This window comes from Rhodamnia argentea, chromosome 11 (assembly GCF_020921035.1).
Source record: "Rhodamnia argentea isolate NSW1041297 chromosome 11, ASM2092103v1, whole genome shotgun sequence".
NCBI classification, from domain to species: domain Eukaryota; kingdom Viridiplantae; phylum Streptophyta; class Magnoliopsida; order Myrtales; family Myrtaceae; genus Rhodamnia; species Rhodamnia argentea.
Window position 1 is genome coordinate 18,582,070 of NC_063160.1, and position 13,282 is coordinate 18,595,351.

Genomic DNA, 13,282 nt, shown 5'->3' on the forward strand with positions numbered 1-13,282 from the left:
AAGTCTCCTAGTAGTAATAACAAAATATCATGTCATTGTTTTTAGAAGGTTAAGTCAGACACCTTAAGGACCAATTAATAATAACAACAACAACAAAAAAACAAGAACTTTAAAGATATTGTTTGTTTGGACTTACGAAAAAGCAAAGAGTTGTTTCCCATGAGAATTTACATATTCTCTGAGTTTCCCAAAAAAAATAATGAAAAATTATGTACTTATCTATGTCTCAATATTTAACTGTTGCGAAAGTTTTGGGAGCTTGAAGTTTAAGAAAATTCAAAATGAATGGATCTTCATAATTAATTTAAGCAAAAGACTTTTATGAATTCCTTCATTTTCGGTTGGAAAAAAGGAGTAGTCAAGTTCATGATAACTTGATAAGAAAATTCTAAATATGTTTAGGTCTGCGCCCTGTGCCGGCCGTGTCACGCGTAAGATTGTTGCGGTTCACATCAGCGATTTTTTTATCGGAATTGGCTGAAATGACGATATTGACAAATCGTTAAAAGTTTTAAGATTCAATTGGCTAAATTGAAACTGAAAGCTTAGAATGTCGATAGATTTGGAATATTTTTGGTAATGGCCCTCAATCATGAGTTCTAAATATTCTTCAATGATGAGGCTCACAACTCGGCCCAATCCCGGGGTCTCGAGAAAGAGCAGATGCACGGAAAGATGGTGGAAATGCCCATGGGACCACGTGATCATCATCGAGAACCCTGCAAGTACCACAACCATCATCGTTTCAGTAAAGAAGATGTGGGAAGAAGGTGCGAATTTTCTATTGGGTAGTGCACCAGGCACCATTTCTAGGGTTTGTGATGAACTTGCATGCTTTCCCCGAATAAATAAACATGCGAGGAATTCAGTGCTGCTTCGAAGCACGAGCAAATAGGATTCTTTTTAGGCTACATCCTCAGCCTTCAAACGAGAAAAGGGTCAGCTTGTTTTACTTCTTCCTTCCAAGTCAAACGATTTTCTTTGGATCGAACGCACAAAGTCCTACAATAAACTCGAGAATGCGCGGTCTTGCTATTGGGAACAAATGGGGTCGATCGACGCTGTTTCGGCCCATTGAAGAGGCGAAGTCGTGAACATGAAACCGTTTCCCAACAGCCCGCCTAGTCCACCGAGAACGATAGGGCGACTGAAGGGTAAGGCCGTCGGGGATGATACATGTGATTAGGAACTGGTTTCTTAAGTGAGGCTTGCACTAATGTTCGCGGCGATACAAGAAGATACTTGTGACAGCGTAAACGTGTGTTGCCAAGGAGCAACATGCCTCATGACAGGCATTTTCGACGGGAGTGAGAGAATTGGAGCTTCGAAATTGAGTACGCTAATCGCTTGCCTTATGGAATGACGGCTCGTGTAGTCCGGATGCGATTGCGCACCCCAGAGTTCAACCATCATCAAGCGTTCCATTTGTTCTCTAACAAATTCTCAGGACAATCTCGGATTGGCCGCATCGAGAAGCTTCCCTAAACCATACAGATCCCAAACCCGCTCGACTAATTGTATCGGGCATTCTTTAGCCGACCCTCGCTTGATCGACCTCCTTCCGCATGCCATCTCGAGAGCAACCACTCCGAAGCTGTACACATCGGATTCCTTAGTGGCCTTGCCTGCTAAGACGGTGGTCTGTGACCCCTTATCATGTTCGACGAGCCTAGCTAGGCCAAAGTCCCCAAGTTTCGCGTTGAAGTTGGTATCCAACACCACGTTGCTCGATTTGATATCCCTGTGCAAGACCCGTTGATTGTCGAATTCGTGCAGATAGAGCAACGCTGAGGCCAAGCCTGGAGCGATTCCATGTCTCTTCTCCCACGACAGCAAGCTCACGCCCTTGAAGAGATGCAAGTCCAGGCTCCCATTAGGCATGAACTCGTATGCGAGCAACAGTTATCCCTTCTCATGGCACCAACCTACGAGCTAGACCAGGTTCCGATGCCTCAATTAGCTAATGATCTTCACCTCGGACGTGTACCCTTTGATCCCTTGCTTAAAGTTACTCGAGACTCGCTTGACTGCCAAATAGGAGCTTGATTCCCTCAATCGACCCTTGTAAACGCTGCCAAGCCCGCCTTCTCCAAGCTTCCCTTTATCATCGAAGTGGTTTGTGGCAAGAGCTAACTCATGGACCGAGAATTTCCTAGGCCCTGCTCTCTTTCTAAAGTCATCATCAATGTTGGGTATCTCATGAAGCTCTAAAAATATCAGCCTCTTCCTTCTTATCCGGTCTCCTCCTTGAAAGAAACCAGACAGTGCTGCCCAGAATACCCGCGATGATGCCCAACCAAAGTACACAATCTCTATGATCCCACACTCTCATCATCGAGAATTTATAGACCGTAAAAGGGCGACTTGCTGAGTAGAATTCTCATGATAGGATTCTGTGCAGCTTGGTGTAACCCCCGGTGGTGGCCGTGAAGCCGACTACGACCCGCTCGGGCAAAACTTAGCTCAGGTTGACAGGAAGGCTAATTGTGCCGAATTCATGTGTGTCTCCATCCTTGAAATTAGTGAAATTGACGCTCAATAAGCAAGCCCTCGCAACGTAAGAAATCCAAGCTTCAGCGGTAAGGCCTTCGCTTATTGGGTGATCCCACCTAGTAAGAGCACTAGAATTTAGGGAATGGATGTCGATGCCTACATGCGCAAACTGCGGATCCCACAGATTGGAGAAAGTGTCGAACTCCACGGCCACAAAAGAGCCATGTCTTGGGAAGCCGAGGTTGCCTGCCCAGATGATGCAAGGGTCGGGAATGCTAGAAGCATTGGGTACAAGAAAGAAGGTCAGTCCGTCAGCGTAATGTGTCTGATTTCGGGTATCAATGATGACGGAAAAGTGGGCGCGGAAATCTGTGAAGTAACCCGTTGCAGCGTAGTGTAGATGCAACTGTTCGCTATATGTGACACGGTCGATGTTACTGTACACGTTAGATGACAAGATATGGTAATGGGTGAGGTCGATGTATCCGTCTTCGAGAGAGGCGAAACCTTGTATCTCTATGTTCGGCGTACTTGAATTGAACTCAGAGAATTTGAATGGAAGCAGGGAAGGATAAGATCTTCCGATTATGGAGACGATGAAGGCGAGGCCCAGTTTCCGAAGGCGGGATTCATTGAAGATGCTAATCTCCATGGATCGCACAACTGTTAGAGGCAGTGACAGAGAACTGGTGTTGGGTATTTAAGACGTAAAATTGAGATGTTACAATCCTAGTAATAATCACAGTAACACGTCATACCAATCATGAAGACGACAAGAAGTTGCCATTGTAGTGCTAAGGTCCCTGTCTCTTTTCTCAAACTCCCCGCCTAAGAAAAGGATGAAAAGTGGGACGGCTTAGCGAAACTTTTTTCTTGTTCTCATGTCTATGTGAGAATATTCTGAGCGGAAAGCACAGTGCGACGAATTACGGACAATACTCGATTTGATCTTTCTTCCTGGTCTATTTCTGTCTTCCTTCACTTTTTGCGCTTTCCTAGGAATAGGACTGTTGAGTCTAGGATTGGCATTCCTGGTCGAAGACGCGAATGGTTGATGATAAAGGAGTTAAGAATTAGCGATAATTAGAACAGGTAGACTGGGGTATTGGATTAACATATTCGAGGTATGTGCGACAATGAAAGCACGTGGTTCTCTTCCACCCGCCTCCGACCGGCCTTCTTCCGCTTGCTACTTCGGCAGCAATCACCCCGAAGTTGTATATGTCCGATTTCTTCTTTGCTTCACCGGACATTAGGCATTCAGGAGTCATGAATCTTGGCGTGCCTGCTAAAACCGTGGTTTGCCGCCCTTTGCTATGGTCCGTGAGCTAAGTGCCGGGTGGCAACTTGCCAAAAAAGGATATGCTTGGGTTCACAGTGAATGATGCCTATAGCTTTATCAGTCCAGGAAGTATAAGACTATCCGTGGTACAATCTCTCGACACTAGCCGGACATTGCAAAATTAACTTCGAGCAGTAATGGGGCGGCCTTACAGTTAGAACAGAATATGTCATTCAAATCATCTATCACTATTGTTAAGGATTGATTTCTTCGGACGAAATCGAGAAACCAAAACCGGATGTACCTCAACGTAAACTGATAGTAATCAACAGGGCATGTGATGGTGAAGATGCTCCTGAGGAAGGGGTATCCTTTGAGGGGATATTGTCCATTGAATGCTTGAACTCTGATTTTTGCTTGAACCATGGCAATCGATGGCTGCATAAGGTGACATGAGTTTCAAGGCTGTAATATCTAGCGACGGAGTGTACCTCAGAACTGGCATCTTTGGTGGGAGAACTGGCATTACTGCTTCGAAATTCAGCATGTTGATTGCTTGCCTTATTGATGGACGGAGCGTCGAGTCCGGATGAGCAAACCAAAGCCCAACGATCATCAAACACTCCATCTGTTGCTTCGCATATTCCCCTTCTAATCTCAGATCGGCTGCTTCAAGAATCTTCCCCAGTCCATATAGATCCCAAACCCATTCAACCATTTGCATGTGGTTCTCTTCTGCTCGTAATTCGATCGGCCTTCTTCCGCATGGTATTTCGAGGGCAACCACACCGAAGCTGTATATGTCTGATTCCTTCCTCGCTTTGCCCGATATTAGGCATTCAGGAGCCATGTATCCTAGCGTCCCTGCTAACACCGTGGTTTGCGAACCTTTGCTATGGTCCACGAACCTAGCAAGCCCGAAATCCCCCAGCTTGACATTGAACTTGGAGTCCAGCATAATGTTGCTCAACTTGATGTCCCGGTGCAATACGCACCGGACGCCGAACTTGTGCAAGTAGAGCAATGCCGACGCTAGGTCCTGACCGATTCGGTACCTCTTCTCCCACGACAAAGTGTCGCTCCCTTTGAAGAGGTGCCGGTCCAGGCTCCCGTTCGGCATGAACTCGTAGACGAGCAGCAATTCCCCCTTCTCGTGACACCATCCGAGGAGTTGCACCAGATTCCAGTGCCTCAGTTGGCTAATGATCCTCACTTCGGAAACGTACTCCTTGATCCCTTGCTTCGATCCCTTCGAAACCCTCTTAACCGCTAGGTCGCAGTCCGAATCCTTCAAACGACCTCTGTAAACACCCCCGAATCCTCCCTTTCCTAGCTTCCCTTTCTCATCAAAATTGCTTTTTGCAACAGCCAGTTCATCAAAAGAATATTTCCTTGGTCCTGTCCTCTTTCCAAAGCCGCGGTCAATAGAGATCCCTACCTCAACAACATCGTCATCACCTTCTATCTCTCGCGCTTTTTCGCCGACTTAGGACTGGGCCAAACAATGAATAGACTAGCAACCAAAGCACTTGCAGCAATGCACAAGCAAAATACTAAAGCTTCGGTCCTCTTTTCCATATTTGATGCAAGAGAGTCCGGTTTACTCAAGCGGACTGGCAGATCTGAGGTGAAATCCCATGAGAGGATTTTATGGAACTCCGAGTAGCCTCCGGTGCTAGCTGAGAAGCCAGCAATGACCCACTCAGTTAGGGTTTGGCTCAAATTTACCGCACAACTAAGGGTACCGATTTCGACCGTGCCGTTATCTCCAGAATTGGTGAAGTTGACCTCTAAGTGGTTTGCACTCGAGTTGTACCTAATCCAAGCCTCTGCTATGTACCCTTCTAAGATCCTACTCTTCCACTTCTCTGGAGTGACAGATCTGAGACAGTTGACATCGATACCTACGTGTACGTACTCTGGATCCCATTCATTCGAGAAGTTATCGAATTCCACTGCGACAAAAGAACCTGAACCTTGGCTTACTGGCTCATCGACACTCATCAACCTGAGATTGCCGCCTCCATAAAGCCCCGGTAGAACAGGTTGGTGACATTGGGCGAAAGGAAAAATGCCAGGCCGTCGGCATAAGGTGTCTGGTTGAGCGAGTCGATGATGAAGGAGAAATGGGTGGTGAAGCTGGCGAGGTTGCCTTGGTTGTCATAGAGTTGGATGGGCTTGACAAATGACGCGCGACCCACGCTCTGGTATGCGGAGAAGTCGCCGGTGCCATTGGTGAGGTCTAGGAAACCATCAACTAAAGTGGCCATTCCTTCCAACACCATCATGTTCTTGGTTCTCTGGCCGCCGAAGTCGGTGAAGTTGATCGTCAGCGAAATGGCCGACGGAATTGCGAGAGCAATGAAGAGTGAGATAAAACACGCATTTGCCAATCTTGTATCGGAGACGATGACCTCCATACTTAGTGGATCAAAAAGGATTTGTGCTGCAAGGTGTTAACTTCACTTGGTAAGTTAAAGAGGGGAAGTTTAGACAACGACATGAAGGATTTTAATCAAATGTGCAAGCGTCCGATGAAAACAAAGGGAATGTCGCATAGAAGCCGGCAAAATACCGCGTCAGAGCAAGAGAGAGACAGAAACAAAGAACATGTAAATAGTGCTTTACCTGAGAGAGTGTTGCATGACGAATATGGAAGTGTTAACTACACTTGGTCAGTTAAAGAGGAGAAGTTTAGACAAAGACATGAAAGATTTGATCAAATGTGCAAGCTGTCTGAGGAAAACAAAGAGAATCTCACATAGAAGCCGGCAAAATACCGCGAGAGCAACATAAACAAAGGGCAAAAAAAAAAGTTCAGATGTCGATTGTTTTCATCTAAGAGAGTATTGCATGACGTATAAGGAAGAGTCGAATTCATCGAGAGGAGTCTTTCTATGTGTTTTATAGGACGAACCATTCATTCGGTCGGCAATATCACGTAAGCATCTTGAGGTTGCTGTCGTAAGTTGAGTCATTAAGACGAAGCTTCATCGGTTGAATTGAACTAGGAAGTAGGAACTCCTCCGGCGTGACTGGACCGAACGGGGCTTTATCTTCGGCCATGATCTTAGCCTCTTAGGTCTATCAAAGTGTATCTTGTTGGGCAACAATCCATTTTTTTAGGCTTATCCTCTGCAGTGAACTATGGGCTGAAGAAGAGATGATCTTAGAAAGCCCACCTAAAACTGAGGAAGGTCTAATCTTTAGAGGACGACTCCCATGAGCAAAAGATGTCCTGTTAAAGGAACAATACAAAAAGGAAGGCGAAAATTTTAAATAAAGGCCTGAAGTGGCGATGATACTTTCAAATAAGAACCAAACCCCGCCAGTCGACTAAATATTTGGGCTGATCAAGGGCATTTTCGTCCAAAGATAATTTTAACCTAAATTTTAAATAAAATAAAATAAAAAATTACAAGCGGCCTTTCGGTGGTGGGGCGTCGGCCATGGCCGGCGGTGCCTCGCCGACGGCCGGCAACACCATCACCCAAAACTGGGAGATGGTCGCCATCCTCTCCCTGTTCCGGTAAGGGCCTACTAGAAAATGAGGCCCTTATTCGAGAAAATTGCCTTCATTCCCCTTCTATTCCCAAAACCGGACTCAATAGGAGCCGTATTCTTTCTTTATTGGTTCAAAAACCTTCTCGCTAACCGCCGCTATCCCGAAAAGAGCCCAAGTATAGAACCAATGGGCGATGCTTGGTTACAATTTCGAATCCGTTATTATATGTTTGCTCGATTAAGATATTTCAGGTCTTTATTTGGAATTTTCTAAAATGGAAGACCGAACTATCACTACATGCTCTCTGCAGAGGCATGTGAGAAGATCCCCCTCGAAACAGAAGTCATCCCATTAAATACATCATCAGCTCAGCGCAGTGGAGCACTGTGCTGGCCGAATATGCCTCGGATCGGAAAGATGAAGTGCCCATAAAAATATCATAAAGCCAAACCCCTTTTTCTCTTCTTGAACGACTTGCAAAGCATGCTGTTCGATATACTTTCATGGACAAGTACAAAGTGGATCAGAGCAGAATGGTGTTCATCGCTGTCTCCGAGCTACTTTTATGGCCTTTCTTCAGGAACGAGGGGAAGATGTTGCAGAGTTCTCCCACGAAAGGATCCCAGAAAGCATGAGCTTAAGGCATGGTAACATATAAAATAAAAAAAAAAAGCGGACAGAGATGAAACAGTGCAACAACTAACACTTACCAATCCTTGGAGAATAATGAACAAGAGGATAAATAACCTAATGCTCAATGCCCACTTGAGAGCATGAAAGTCACTCCAAAGATTTTTTTGGCGCACCACTCCTTCCTAACGACGGATTCCAATTGTTTTATTGGTTTCTCTCTCGTGCCCGTCGTATCGTGAAACGATGAAGCTCCGCCGATAAATAATTTATTATCCGAAAAGGTCTGAGCATTGGACACGTTCGATCTTCATCTGTAAAGTGCGCGTTTCGCGCTGTCTAAACCCGTGCGACCCGCACAATGTATCCCCCATTATTGAGACCAATTCATAGAGATTTGTCCAAGTGAGAGGCGCGAATTATGAGATTTGAGAGGGGCTAGAAAATGGGGGTTTCACTTGCAATTGATATATGCATGCTTCACTAGGAATTCTGTCAAAAGGTGAGAGAATTTTGAGTGGTCACAAAGTACAAAATTTCTTGCACAGCAACAATAAAAATACTTGCTTGACTCATGCGAGAGAGAGAGAGAGAGAGAGAGAGAGATAAGGACAGCATCAGTTTTCGAAATGAGGGAAATGAGTACGGTTAGCTGCTGAGATTCACAAGGGGAAACATTTATAATTGGAAAACATCACTCAAGAAAAGACTCTTTACAGCTTGCGGATTGGTCTTCAAAACAAGGTTTTTAATCTATCCTCGCGAATAATCCTCGTACTTAACGACATCGGAACCCACTTGCGGTTATAACTTCTGAAACTTCGAGCTCACTAAGTGTGGAAAAGGACGACCTACCGATCCATGCCATGTACATCTTTTTGGATGTTGGGGTCAATTAGAGAAAGCTCGCTTCCATTACTTGAATACAGCACCTTTCGGGTTCTTGTTTAGAAGCTCCAACCCCTTTACTTTGCCTTTTCATTTTTTTTTCTCCTTCTTTTTCATTCTTGTTTTTTCTATAACCTACCACCTTCCCGTGCACAAGTCACATTCTCTCTTTCCATACAAATCACAATTTTTTTTACTAGAAGGAGAAGTCTCGAGATAATAAGAAAAATTCCGCGGGTATTAGTATCTTCTAGAGAAAAGTGTTAAAAAAGTTATAATGCTATTGCATTAGTGTCAATTTAGTCTTAAACATTTTGTATTTGTGCTAATTGAATCATTTCGGGCAATTTTATCTAGAAATCACTAACGTGGACGCCAATCGTTCTACATGGTACGGTCGGCGCCGACGTGTAATATATATATATATATATATATATATATATATATATATAAAATTTTTAGATATTTCTTTTTTCCCTTTTTCTATTCTTTACTCTTTTTTATCGAGGGCCTGCGAGAGTCGTTTGGGACCAGAAGAAAATTAAATCAAATGGCGAGGTGATGTACCTTATATGCCATAAAAGTTCAACGAACTTTATATTGTGCACAAATCTCGTGGTCTCTCTTCAAACAAATCACAATGTTTTTTTACAAAGAACTAGAGGTGTCAAGATAAAATTCTTTTCTATAGGTCTCAGTATCTTCTACCATGACAACTTGAGTTTATCAAGCTCATAAAGCTCCTTTCATGTAGTAAAAACGGAGACCATCCTTGCTGTTAAGACTTGGACCAAAAACGCCATACCTAATTTGGCACTAAAATTGGGGGGAGTTGCCCTTTCTTCAGATCACTACGAGTCAAAACTAGGAATTAATTATAGGCCTAGGTCTTGGATGGTGCCAAAAATTGATGCATTCAAGGTTGTAAACTTGACCAATCTAATAAAGGTCAACAAAGACGAGTCAACGAATTGCATTGGACGCCCACGATGCTTCCTCTTTACCTCAATTGGAGATACGGAGCTCCTAAAAAAGAAGCACTTTCCGTAAAAGCACAACCGATATAGGTGATAAGTAAGTAATTAACCTAAATTAAAAACGGTACACATATTATTACATCTTCACCATACTTATCGAAGGAATTTTTTTTTTAAAAGAAAAGTGTCAACAAAATCTTGAACATACGGCATTAATACCAATTCAATTATAAACCTTTTAATTGTGTCAATTTAATTGTAAACACTTTGTATTTATGCCAATTAAGTTTATTCGGCCAATTTTGACTGAAAATTACTAACTTGAACACCGATTGTCTTACATGGCACGATTGGCACCGACGTGAATATTTTTGTATAATTTTTTAGTATTTCTCTTTTGTTTTGTCTTCTTTTTCTTTTCTTTACTCTATCTTTTTTTATTGAGGGCCGACGACCCTCACCGGCCCACGTTGGCCCTCAATAAAGTAAATTAAAGAAAAGAAAAGTACAAAAAATATTAAAAAATTATTTTAAAAAATTCACGTCAACCCCAAATTGTACCACGTAAGAAGACCGTTATTCACATCAGAAATTTTTAGTCAAAATTGATCGGATGGACTAAGTTGACACAAATGTAAAAGATTTAAGACTAAACTAGTATCAATGCAATACATTTAGGACTTTTTCGGCACTTTTTCAATATATATTTTACGTAGTCAATACATCAAATAAAAGTACTGCGAGAATCACATACCCCAGAAGTAATATATTCAAAGGTACAGGTTCCATTGCTTCTTGATGTTCTAAACTGCCAAGGTTTGATATTGATGGCACGACTTGGAAAGAATTGATGAATATATTTCTAGCTACTGTTGGGATGATTATCCCCCGTTAAATTATACAATCAAAGCAAGTCGCTTTTTCACTTTTGTTTGGTCCATGAAGGTGCATGATTTCTTGATGATTGACACTTGGCCTATTAGTTCTTGGGTCCAAGGTCCTTGCAAGCTAATAAATATTCACAAATCTGAGGAGTTTTTGTTTTTGTTTATTTTTTTTTTGCCTGTTCCCAAAATCCTAGGTTTTGCATATTAAATTGTGCACTATTGTCATAGAATAAGTATCGTATCTCTCTTCTTATCTGCAGAATCTTGTTCACATGGGTTTCCACCAATCACAACTTATTTTCGACGCCAATTTCCAAATAGAATAGAGATTTGTGGACTGCCAGATGGTGCAATTGCACTAAATAAAGTAGAGTGATGAATATAGTTTAATTTGAGAAAGCTGACATCACTCACATTGTCGTGGTTTACTGTAGAAATGTCCCCTTATCGAGGCGAGACAAAGTGCGTAAGGCATTATGTAGAAACAGCAGATTTCCTGGTACCTTTTGCACTTCACGTGCATCCTGCTTTTAGTCCATCCTAAGATTTAGAGTTTGAATTTGCTTTCTAGGTAACCATTGTAAGAGAAATTGTGGGAGCTGATGATGTGAATTGGCTTGCGCCGTGAATTCATTTGTATGTACCGGTTTCGGTTTTTGATTTTGTCGATTGGATAAATTTTGTGGATGCCTGGAAATGGAGAGCTCTCTTATGAGCTGTGAAAAGTTCAGGTGTCCTAGGGTTAGTGTCATGAAAACATTTCCATTCCTCACTTGCTCATGAGAGTAGGTTAGTAGTTTTCCTTTTCGTACAAAAGGATGGATGAAATAGGCTAACCACAATGCAGTTATGTACTTACAAGATCTAGGCAAGATTGGAAGTTCATCCTCAAAACCTCGGGATAAACATTCTAAATAAGATTCACGATTAACACATAATCGTGTTTTAACAAGAATTTTATGACGATCTCAATCTGTTATCTCCCGCATGGTCCTTGTTCTATCAACATTATATACTTCTACGAAATTCGGCAAGGGCAGTGTGATTATAACAAACCATAATAATGTATACTACATCCATGTTTTGTATATTTCGTATTCAAACTATACCATACTTAACAACTTTCATAAGATATTTGATGTCACAACTTTGTTTGCATTTAACATTCTTGATTTGTAGCGGATAAAGTCTTTCTTACCTAACCAAATTGCAGAAAATTCTATGTAAATCACGAAAAAGTGAATGATATGACCGAACATATGGCTTTCCCAATAACCTATGGAGTTGAGATTACTATGTATGATTTGCTTATGCTTATTAATGGGCAAAATTACCAAAAAAATTCTAAACATATTGCAATCGTGCCAATTCAGTCCTAAACTTTTTTCTTAACTAATTGAATCCTAAATCATTTGTATTTGTACCAATTCAGTTCATCCGACCAACTTTGGTTAGCCGGTACTGACGTGGATAATTTCTAACAGTATTTTAACATTCTTCTTTTCTTTTCTTTAATTATTTTTTCTCCTTCTTCCTCTAACTAGTTGCTAAGGGCAAGCGAGGTCAGCCACGCCCGGATTTGGCGATCGGTTGGAGGAAGAAGGAGAAGAAAAAAATAAAATAAAAAATGAAAAATAATAATTTTTTTGAAAAATATTAAAATATTCTTAAAAATTGCCACATCGGCGTGACCTCGGCCTCGGCCATGTCCAAGTCAGTGCCGTCTGGTCAAAGTTGGTCAAATAGACTGAATTGACACAAATGCAAAAAATTTAGGATTCAAATGATAAAAAAAAGTTTAAAAACTGAATTGACATAATTATAAAATGTTTACGACATTTTTAGTGATTTTCCCCGTAACAATATGTACGAATCAATAGCGAGTGGGAAGAGTCCATTCTGTCCTCATTCTAGTTGTGGCAAGTGACGAGGTTCACGCTACCAAAGTGGTAATAAAGATTGGCGGCACGTTTTCTTAATTTCACTTTGGGTGAACTTGATGGTTGACAGTTGCAACCTCCGACCAAACTAGCCAGCAATAGGAAAGCAACAATTAGTGCTAAACTAGGGTTTTTTAGTTGCCTAATACTTTCTCCTTTGTCCCCCCCCACACTATACTTGCGAAAATCCAAAGCATGTAGCTATCTTAGCCTATCTTCTTGATTTAGTCAACACTTTGCAATAGTTGGACAAAGGCCCCCAAGGCAAGAGTCACTTTCTATTGTGAAATTCATCGACTTTGGTTGGGTTATTATTCTTCAATATCAAGAGGGATGCCTCTTTGAGTTGCTCAATGCCGAACTCATTGTCATGAAGAGCGTATTAAATTGCCTCTTTGAGGGAAAACTTCACTCAATAAAAGCTAGACCCGTCAAGTGGGTGGGTCGGATAGTAAATGGTCCGATCCAAATAGATCCATTTTTATTATAATGCAAATTTAGCGACTCTTTTTCCACCTGATATATATACCCAATACATACCCAACATGACACATATTCCTAAATCACTCCTATTTTTATTCAAATGTAATAAAATTCATACCAAACCGAGGTGAGAGCGCGGAGTGAGTGAGCCCGAGATCGAGTGAGGCCAAGAGAGAATGAAAAGAGAGTCATAAACG

The 13,282-nt window shown here is 42.0% G+C and overlaps 2 pseudogenes; both read right to left on the reverse strand.

Moving 5' to 3' along the window:
* Window positions 1-610: 610 nt before the first annotated feature.
* Window positions 611-3,145, reverse strand: LOC115747225 (annotated as a pseudogene).
* Window positions 3,146-4,080: 935 nt separating this feature from the next.
* On the reverse strand, window positions 4,081-6,195 carry LOC115747224 (annotated as a pseudogene).
* Window positions 6,196-13,282: the final 7,087 nt, after the last annotated feature.